This window comes from Schistocerca nitens, chromosome 2, assembly GCF_023898315.1.
Source record: "Schistocerca nitens isolate TAMUIC-IGC-003100 chromosome 2, iqSchNite1.1, whole genome shotgun sequence".
NCBI lineage: Eukaryota > Metazoa > Arthropoda > Insecta > Orthoptera > Acrididae > Schistocerca > Schistocerca nitens.
Window position 1 is genome coordinate 490,503,742 of NC_064615.1, and position 9,609 is coordinate 490,513,350.

Here is a 9,609-nt window from a genome sequence, read left to right on the forward strand (position 1 = left end):
TTGCCCCTGCAACTACTGAAAGGCTGCTGCCCCTCTTCAGGAAACACACGTTTGTCTGGCCTCTCAACAGATACCCCTCCGTTGTGGTTGCACCTATGGTACGGCTATCTGTATTGCTGAGGCACGCAAGCCTCCCCACCAATGGCAACGTCTATGGTTCATGGGGGGCGGGGGGGGGGGGGGGGGGGCAGGGGGGGGGGCTTAAATTCTCATCAGATGGAAAATAATATACACTGACTTTAGGTCCATTATCGTAATTGCCCCTGCAATTCGGCATACGACACCTTCGGGGCATTGTAACTGAGTATAGATCAAATAACCACTCACAATCAGCACAAAGTACAATATGGAAATGCTTCGAATCACGTGTGTCGCTACCTAGCTTCTCAGAGCCCTACTCATGACGTCACAGGCTCCTTAGACTCATGATGTGAGGCCTTGTTCCTAGGTGGTGTTGGCTGCTGGCGGGGTAGGCAACAAAATCGAGGTGAAGTGTCGCGACTGTTATGTTAGACTGTGACATCTACCAACTGTTTTCTGTCTCCTGCATTCCTTTGTTGATGAACATTCGTCTTTGCTATTAAATCTGTATAATGAATCATCTCTGGTAAATTCTGACGTCATTGGTCAAAGCCGACGGGTTGTATCCCATTCTTCAGTAGTCCCAGCTTCTCCGAGTAACAGATTGAAAACACGAAGTACGGCTTCTTTTGTTAAGCGAAATGTGAATGTAAACTCGGAATCAGCGTCATTTCATTTTCTTCTCCTTCCTCATTCTCATGAACACTTCAGCCAAAATATCTTCATCGCTGTCTGCATCTGCCGGACGAGGTCGCCGAGCGGTTCTATGCGCTACATTCTGGAACCACGCGACCGCTACGGTCGCAGGTTCGAATCCTGCCTCGGGCATGGATGTGTGTGATGCCCTTAGGTTAGTTAGGTTTAAGTAGTTTTAAGTTCTAGGGGACTGATAACCTTAGAAGTTAAGTCCCATAGTGCTCAGAGCCATTTTTTGTCTACATCTGTCACTGTTCCTGTCACCTTGAAAACTTATTCCCCTGTTAAGCTTGCTAACCGGCCAGAATTTGCCGGGTAAGTTATTGCGAGTTTATTTTCTAGTTAGGCATTATTCCGGTTTCGTAGAAAGCGTTTCTCGCACTGTTCCAAGAATAGCGCTTAACCGGCTGCTAACCGGAGATTGTAAAACCGGCACTAACAGGAATAACATGTAAAAAAGATTACATATTATCTTCATGGTGTACCCAAGAAAAAGAAACTTTGTCAGAAAATTTTTGTCTTATTGCTACACTACTAACGGCCAGCACCTTATGTTTTGTTCGCGGAAAATGCATTGCACGAACACATAATAATGCCCAACTAGAGGATAAATGGAGGATAACTGAACCGGTGATTCTGGCAGGGTTAGTGAAGTTAACCGGAAAATAAGTTTTTTCAGTGGCAATAATAGTGACAGAATTAGTGATAACAAGATTGTTAGAACGAGGAATGTGAAAAAAAGGGGACATCATGCGAATTATATGGAAGAATATGATGATTCCAAATTTATATAAAAATTTCGTACTGCTACTACTTTTGATCTCAAGCTTGAGAAACTGGAGCATATGAATGAAATGTGAAACTATTTCGTAACATATGACTTTTTGCCTGTAGTAGGCCTAATAGGCATTTGATATTGGTACTTTGTGAATTATATTATGTTGTGTTATGTAAATGAGGTAGGTAAAAGTGACTGTTTGTGCCAAAAGGGTCTCGCTTATTCGGCGTGTGTTACAATTGCTGAAATATTATAAAGGCCTATTTAATTTTATCTTGCAGACAGTGACAATACAGACGTAATCAAAAAGAGAAACCATGCCACTCTTGGGTAATATTCGTATTAAGAGCTTTTTCAATACTAGACAGTGACATTTTGATTTTTCATGTATCAAAACGTATGATGAACTTTGATGAGGTAATAGATTCTTTCGCAGAAAGGAAAGCACACCATGTAAAGCTGCAGCAAGGTTAGAGAGAAAAAAATGCTGAGACCTAAGGATTGAAGAAATGTGTAGCTACTGCCTTGCTTGTCCCTTGTCTTTACTGGTTTTAAGTTTTCTATATTTAATTTTATGCCACACAAAAGAGAATGTTATTTGCTGATAGACAAAAAAAAAAAAAAAAGAGTGCAAATTTTCTGAAGAGTTCTTATTCTCCTGGTTACAAGGTAATCCCACAAAGTATTAATTGTGAGGTTTTTTTGTGGGGTAGGATGTCACACCAGCCAAGTGGGATTAGGAGAGGCATCACAGGACATTTTAATTTCCACTATCCAGAATATAGGTTTGATGGCTTCCATTACAAAATACACACATTTGAATTCCACAGAGCGAAATACAGTGATACGTGATAGAAGAAAGCCATTTGAAGAGGTGTGGCACTGCACTGTCTTACTTTTCCTCGAACATATGTTTTATACATATGAAACCCTTCACGAAGATGTGCGCTACAAAACGAACATATTTTTGAAGAAACAATTTTTAAAAATTTTTTACATCCTATCTCAAACGCTGGAGTGGAAAGGGGGTGTCACTATCAAGTTTTTGCTCACGTCCGCAAATAACATAGATCTAGGGCTGGTAGTATCTTATAAAATAAGTTTCAACTTTTTTAATCCATGGCTGATTTAACATCTATCTCATCCAACTTGAGTGTCACAAAACACTAATGATGATTCAGATTGGATACTTTCTCCCAAATGTAAGGTAGAAAGTTTTGACTGTTAAGATTAACATCAACATTAACATTTTCCACATATGTTTCTAATAGTATCAGGATGAGGCTGAATAATATTTCCAGTGTTACATATGAATTAGTGAGCATGGGTTGAAATAAAAAACAACAAAGAAGCAAACACCTTAACACGGGGAGCAAACCTACGTCTTTCAGGGGATCAAAAGCTTAGCTCACGCTGCCTCTTTATGTATTCAACAGCAGGTTTAGTTTTGCTCTCTCATTTTAAGTTGCACAGTGACTTAACAACGATATCTTGAAGATGTTTCTCTTCTTCGTTGTACACACAACTGTCAGCAAATTTTATAATACTGTCTAAATCATGAATATTATCTATTGTTTTTGGAACTTTCTTGAAAGTGACTTTACAACAATTAAAAAAAAAAAAGCTTACACAGAGTTCCTAATTAATAACTATGTGTGATATAATTTTTTTTCTGCTGCAGATCACTTTTCATCAAATGTAATACAGTCAAGTTCCTGATCAATATATGAAATTAACCGAGAGCTTATTATATTCTTCCAATGACTTAATGTTGTTTTCTATGGATGCTTTTGGGTGCTGAATGTGTTGCAGTAGTCTAAAATATCTAGGTGTTACTGAACACTGTCATATAAAAGTCATCTGCAAAACCCCACTGAGAAGACATGACCTAGGAACAACAATCTACATAAGTTGTGTGAATAACCTGGGGCTCCCCACTGTTGAAACTCTGTGCACTTCAGCACCTGGAATGGTCTACTCTACTGTAGAATAAAGTGCTACCGTTAGACTCAATAGCACGCATGCATGCGTACGTATGTGTACACACACACACACACACACACACACACACACACACACACACACACACACACCTGTTGTGTGGCTTTTCATTTTGAGCCACATTTCGAACCCTGAACTTCAAAGTAAAGCAGCTCCTCTCCATGAGTTTAAATGAATAAGGGCAACCTGCAACTCCGTATCCGTTAAGATGTGGTTACCCTACTAAGAAACCGACTTTGATCGAGAAAACTATTGATGAAAACAGCTATGTAATTGCACATCTCAGTTTAAGTTATAGGAATGAGTTTGAAAAGAGGCAATGTCAGCTTGCCTCCATGTAGTGCATTCCAGGTAACTCTAAAGAGTTGACATCAGTGGTTGCTACACAATCTTCGAATCTTGTGGCTAAAGCACATGACGCCTGACACTACAGTATAAGGTACTGAGTAATAAAAAAAGATCATTAACATTTGTACCAGGAAATGTACGTTTTAACTGTGTGGTTGTTATTTACTAGACTTGGTCACTATATTTGTGACTCTTCGGTATAACATCATTAATTTACCTTAAGTACAGAACAAACTTACGACAGATTAACAGTCAACAGAGAGCGGTTTAAACTTGCCCAATATTTCAATTTTTACACCTTTCTCTTGAGTTAGTTATACTGTTCCTTGCCCTAGTCCAGGTATATGATCTGTGCAACAGTCTTTGCCATGCACAATATAGTGTGAGAAGTCACGACATTACTAATAATTCATAAATGGAAAAATAAGTCACATGAAAAATTAAGCATTTTTGTTACATGCTAAATAATCAAAACTTTTTCAGATGAGGACGAAATTGTGATATGAGCCATCAGCTTTGACCAGTGACATAGTGAACATGCAACAGACCAAATAAACTACATGAATGCTTTGACATCAAACGATATGCAACATTTTTGAGCATAAATAATACAACAGAAAGTAGCTGTGATACATATAAATGATAAGGTTGACTGACATATAATGCCTATATGATCAGACTGCTTAAACAACATGAAACACATTATAATATATTGTGTGAGGTTGTCCTACAACCAACTCATCAAAGTGAATTGCTATTTGTATGCTCAGGTAAAAATTGAACAATGAGCACAGACCCAAGTAAAGTGCTGTCATCAAATTTTTAGTGCAGTGAAGATACATGGACAAAAGTTGTTAACAGTAATGGAGGTGAGGGTGCTCATATAAGCGATAGACAGCATTGTCTCGGAAAGAGCATAGCTGGAGAAGCACATGCTGATAAACCAGGAGAAGAACAGTCATTGACAACAGTTAGTCCTTCAACAAGAAACAAGTTGATGAACTGATTCATCACACTGTGTGTCACATGACATTAAACTGCTTCAGGGTTAGCAATTTCAGATTAGCGTGTAAGTCACATTAACAGTGTGCTTGATTATCAAAAGGTTTATACTGGCTACTGCATGCCCATGCCCAAAATGAAGGATCATAGAAAAAATTTCAAAACATATTATGTTTTTATTACAAGATTGAACGTGTTGTCATTGTAGATACTAATCTCACTCCATATGAAATACGGTTACACTATTATAAACCTTAACAAAATCCCAGTCAAAGAACGAGACCAAAAAAATTACCGCTCATTTACAACTCCCCCCCTCGCTTGCTTCATGGTGAAAGGAAATGCAACACTGAAACTTCCATTTTTCTAGAATAATTATGAAGACACCTTTTGTATACTCAATCTTTCTATTATTCAGAAGCATGTACAATATCCTTTACATAATGCATAACATTAAATGTCAAACCAGAATGTCCAACACGAAACCTCCTCATACAAGTTTATACAAGGAATGATGGAATCAGAATGTCATTTCATTTGCCAGGGTCCAAACACAACAATTTTCTCGGAGGAGGTTCCACTTCTCCAATGTGGGCTGGCAATGCTAGAAGCTCATATATATTTGCGTCTGTGCACGTACTTCATCTCACAAAGTTACTCCAATCGCCATTCCACCTTGAAGACGTGCTGCCCCTCCGCATGGTTCCTCACATGCAAATAAAATAACAGAACTGAACAATATTTGCACTCTCCTCAATGATAACTTGTTTTATGGTTTTCATTTGTGAGTGTCATTCATCAGTAAGAATACATAGGGATGTGCAAGCCCACTGGAGTGGTATGCAATGCCTTAGAGCTCATCTGTAGAACCAAAGGTAATGGTCAGAGCAGGAGGGAAGGGGGCAGGAGAGAGAAGAGTTTACACTAGAAAAGAGTAACACTTAAGGTCAAAAAAGATATCAGCCTAGGAGTTAGCATCATCTCAGATCCTGTGAAGTGCAACACTCTGAAACATGAAGTCACACAATTATGAATTATGCAATGCATTTGGCATGGCTGCATAGTAATGTGTCATATTGGAGACACAAGGACCATCTTACTTCAGACATGGGCTGCTAAAGCAGTATATTAGCCTATGGGGGAGTGATTTTCAAAGGTTTTCCACACTCATCTACTTACACTACACTTTACACAAACAACCCAAAATGTAGTTTTCATAAAGCATTTTGTTCACATTTAGTTGCAGGGCAGCTTTTAAAAATACAAGAGGTGAAATTACTCTAATAAATCCATTATGTTGATCTAATGTAAAGTTCTGTACATGAACAAGTATTACATTTGACATCAAAGTTGTATAAGCAATTTATTAAATTTTATTTCATGTTTCTCTATTTTGATAGTATTGATCAATGACACTTTTTATTTTTGTTGATATCCATAAAGATTTTATTGCCATTCCTATTCTCTCTCCACATGTGATTTTTAAATTTCAGTGTCAAACTAACTTTATTAGCACATGAATCGAAATATTTTCTAAATCTATTTCCTAACTTATTGAATACTACGTAATTAATCATATGAGGATGTAATTTCAGATCATTAACTCACGAAAAGGTGGCATCCATAATCATTTTATTAGTATGAAACACTATACTTTGCATACACTTATGATGAGATACACTTATTGCTTTACGTACCAAAGTAATTTAGCTTCGAAAATATATTCATTTGGTAAGTATCAGTTGTTTAGAGTATAATAAGTCTAGTGTACTTCTTGGCAAGATTATAATGTTACGGGCACCATATTGATCTGTCTTTGAATTCATTAAATTACCAATCTTGTTCCCTCTTGATAAAATTTCTGCTGACACCCATGTTGACATGTTTGTCACTCACTTTCACAATGCGACTGCAAGAACCGGATTTAGTGCATAGAGCATGTAAAAGCTCTGCAGGATCAGGACAAACCACTTAGAGTGGAGGTCATCATTGGGATGTGGTATCATGATGGGAGTAAAATTAATTCACATCAGGCACACACACAATGACTTATTCTTTACATAAGTAAGATTAAAATAATTGACATAACTTTTAAACATATTTTACAATAATATAATGCGCCAGATTTTACACATTTATTAAAGCAGACTCCTAACACATATGCAATGTTGTTTATTGGCTTTTTGTATAGAACGGACACATTAGAACCCAAAAAATATGCTCATTCCAAGGAAGTGGAAAGAATGGGATGATTGTACTGTCTCATTGCATATGTTATGAGTACAACAGTCTTGTTTCATTTTATTAGATTATATGTTATGTGCTATTAAGAGACAACGTCCTGTATATTTTAAATAGAATTTTGGAGAATGTCACTTATCTTCTGACTAACCAACTTCATTGGAATCTCCAGCTATGTTGGTAACACCTGGTAAATTCTTGAAAAATCATGTCAAGTAGTGGGAATGAACCACAGCATTGACTCACGGGCTTCTTCTTTGCACTCATAAGCCATCTTCATCTGGGATACATGGGATTCAGGGCAAAGTTGTGAAGTTCAGCTGACTGACCTCTAAGTCTTGTGGCACTTCAACTGAATTGCATTGGGATTCTCTTTGCTTATTGAGGCATCTTCTGTTCATCCAAGTTATAGCTAGCCCGTCAGCCTTTTTCTTACATTTTAAAATTGAAGTTAAACTGTAAGAGCTGAAGAAATCATCACTTTTCATTTTCACTACATTGAACTTTTCTTCCTAGACCCTGAATTTTTTGATTATGTTTTGGATTTCATAAGGATTGTAGATGTGTTGACTGCATCTCATCTTACTCTCAATGTGACTAAATACAGGTGTCACTGAGCGGAGAACTGTAGCCTGGGATTACATATGTTTAAGTGACCTCTCTGATATGCTGGGCAGGGTCTATTTGCACTAGAATGGTTACAAGTTGTATTTCTATTTTGGCTACCACATGAGTCTGACCAAAGCGCTGCTATTTCTTTTATAGTACTACCATTTACATGCTTTAAAAGACAAAATCCTATCTCATAAGGGCCCCAGTCAGCAATTCCCTCATGCCAAAAGTGCATAGTTTCTTGGACGCACCCAAATAATAGATACCCAAATTGAAGCAAGAAATTTTCAATTACCATTTATTTCTTTCTCACTGTCTTTTTGCAAAGTTGGCCTCGCAAGGTTGATCTATCGACAATGCATTTCTCTTTCTCCCAAGTTTACATCTGCAAGAGATTCACATTTTCAGGTGTCTTTGTCATGCACACTTAAAAGACTTTGTTTTTATTTGAAATACATTACATCGGAACGTGGAATGTCAGATCCCTTAATCAGGCAGGTAGGTTAGAAAATTTAAAAAGGGAAATGGATAGGTTAGATATAGTGGGAATTAGTGAAGTTTGGTGGCAGGAGGAACAAGACTTTTGATCAGGTGATTACAGGTTTATAAATACAAAATCAAATAGGGGTAATGCAGGAGTAGGTTTACTAATGAATAGAAAAATATGAGTGCGGGTAAGCTACTACAAACAGCATAGTGAACGCATTATTGTGGCCAAGATAGACACGAAGCCCACGCCTACTACAGTAGAACAAGTTTATATGCCAACTAGCTCTGCAGATGACGAAGAAATTGAAGAAATGTATGATGAGATAAAAGAAATTATTCAGATAGTGAGGGGAGACGAAAATTTAATAGTCGTGGGTGACTGGAATTCAATAGTAGGAAAAGGAAGAGAAGGAAATGTAGCAGGTGAATATGGATTGGGGGGAAGAAATGAAAGAGGAAGCCGCCTGGTAGAATTTTGCACAGAGCATAACTTAATCATAGCTAACACTTGGTTCAAGAATCATGAAAGAAGGTTGTATACATGGAAGAACCCTGGAGGTACTAAAAGGTTTCAGATAGATTATACACTCCTGGAAATTGCAATAAGAACACCGTGAATTCATTGTCCCAGGAAGGGGAAACTTTATTGACACATTCCTGGGGTCAGATACATCACATGATCACACTGACAGAACCACAGGCACATAGACACAGGCAACAGAGCATGCACAATGTCGGCACTAGTACAGTGTATATCCACCTTTCGCAGCAATGCAGGCTGCTATTCTCCCATGGAGACGATCGTAGAGATGCTGGATGTAGTCCTGTGGAACGGCTTGCCATGCCATTTCCACCTGGTGCCTCAGTTGGACCAGCGTTCGTGCTGGACGTGCAGACTGCGTGAGACGGCGCTTCATCCAGCCCCAAACATGCTCAATGGGGGACAGATCCGGAGATCTTGCTGGCCAGGGTAGTTGACTTACACCTTCTAGAGCACGTTGGGTGGCACGGGATACATGCGGACGTGCATTGTCCTGTTGGAACAGCAAGTTCCCTTGCCGGTCTAGGAATGGTAGAACAATGGGTTCGATGACGGTTTGGATGTACCGTGCACTATTCAGTGTCCCCTCGATGATCACCAGTGGTGTACGGCCAGTGTAGGAGATCGCTCCCCACACCATGATGCCGGGTGTTGGCCCTGTGTGCCTCGGTCGTATGCAGTCCTGATTGTGGCGCTCACCTGCACAGCGCCAAACACGCATACGACCATCATTGGCACCAAGGCAGAAGCGACTCTCATCGCTGAAGACGACACGTCTCCATTCGTCCCTCCATACACGCCTGTCGCGACACCACTGGAG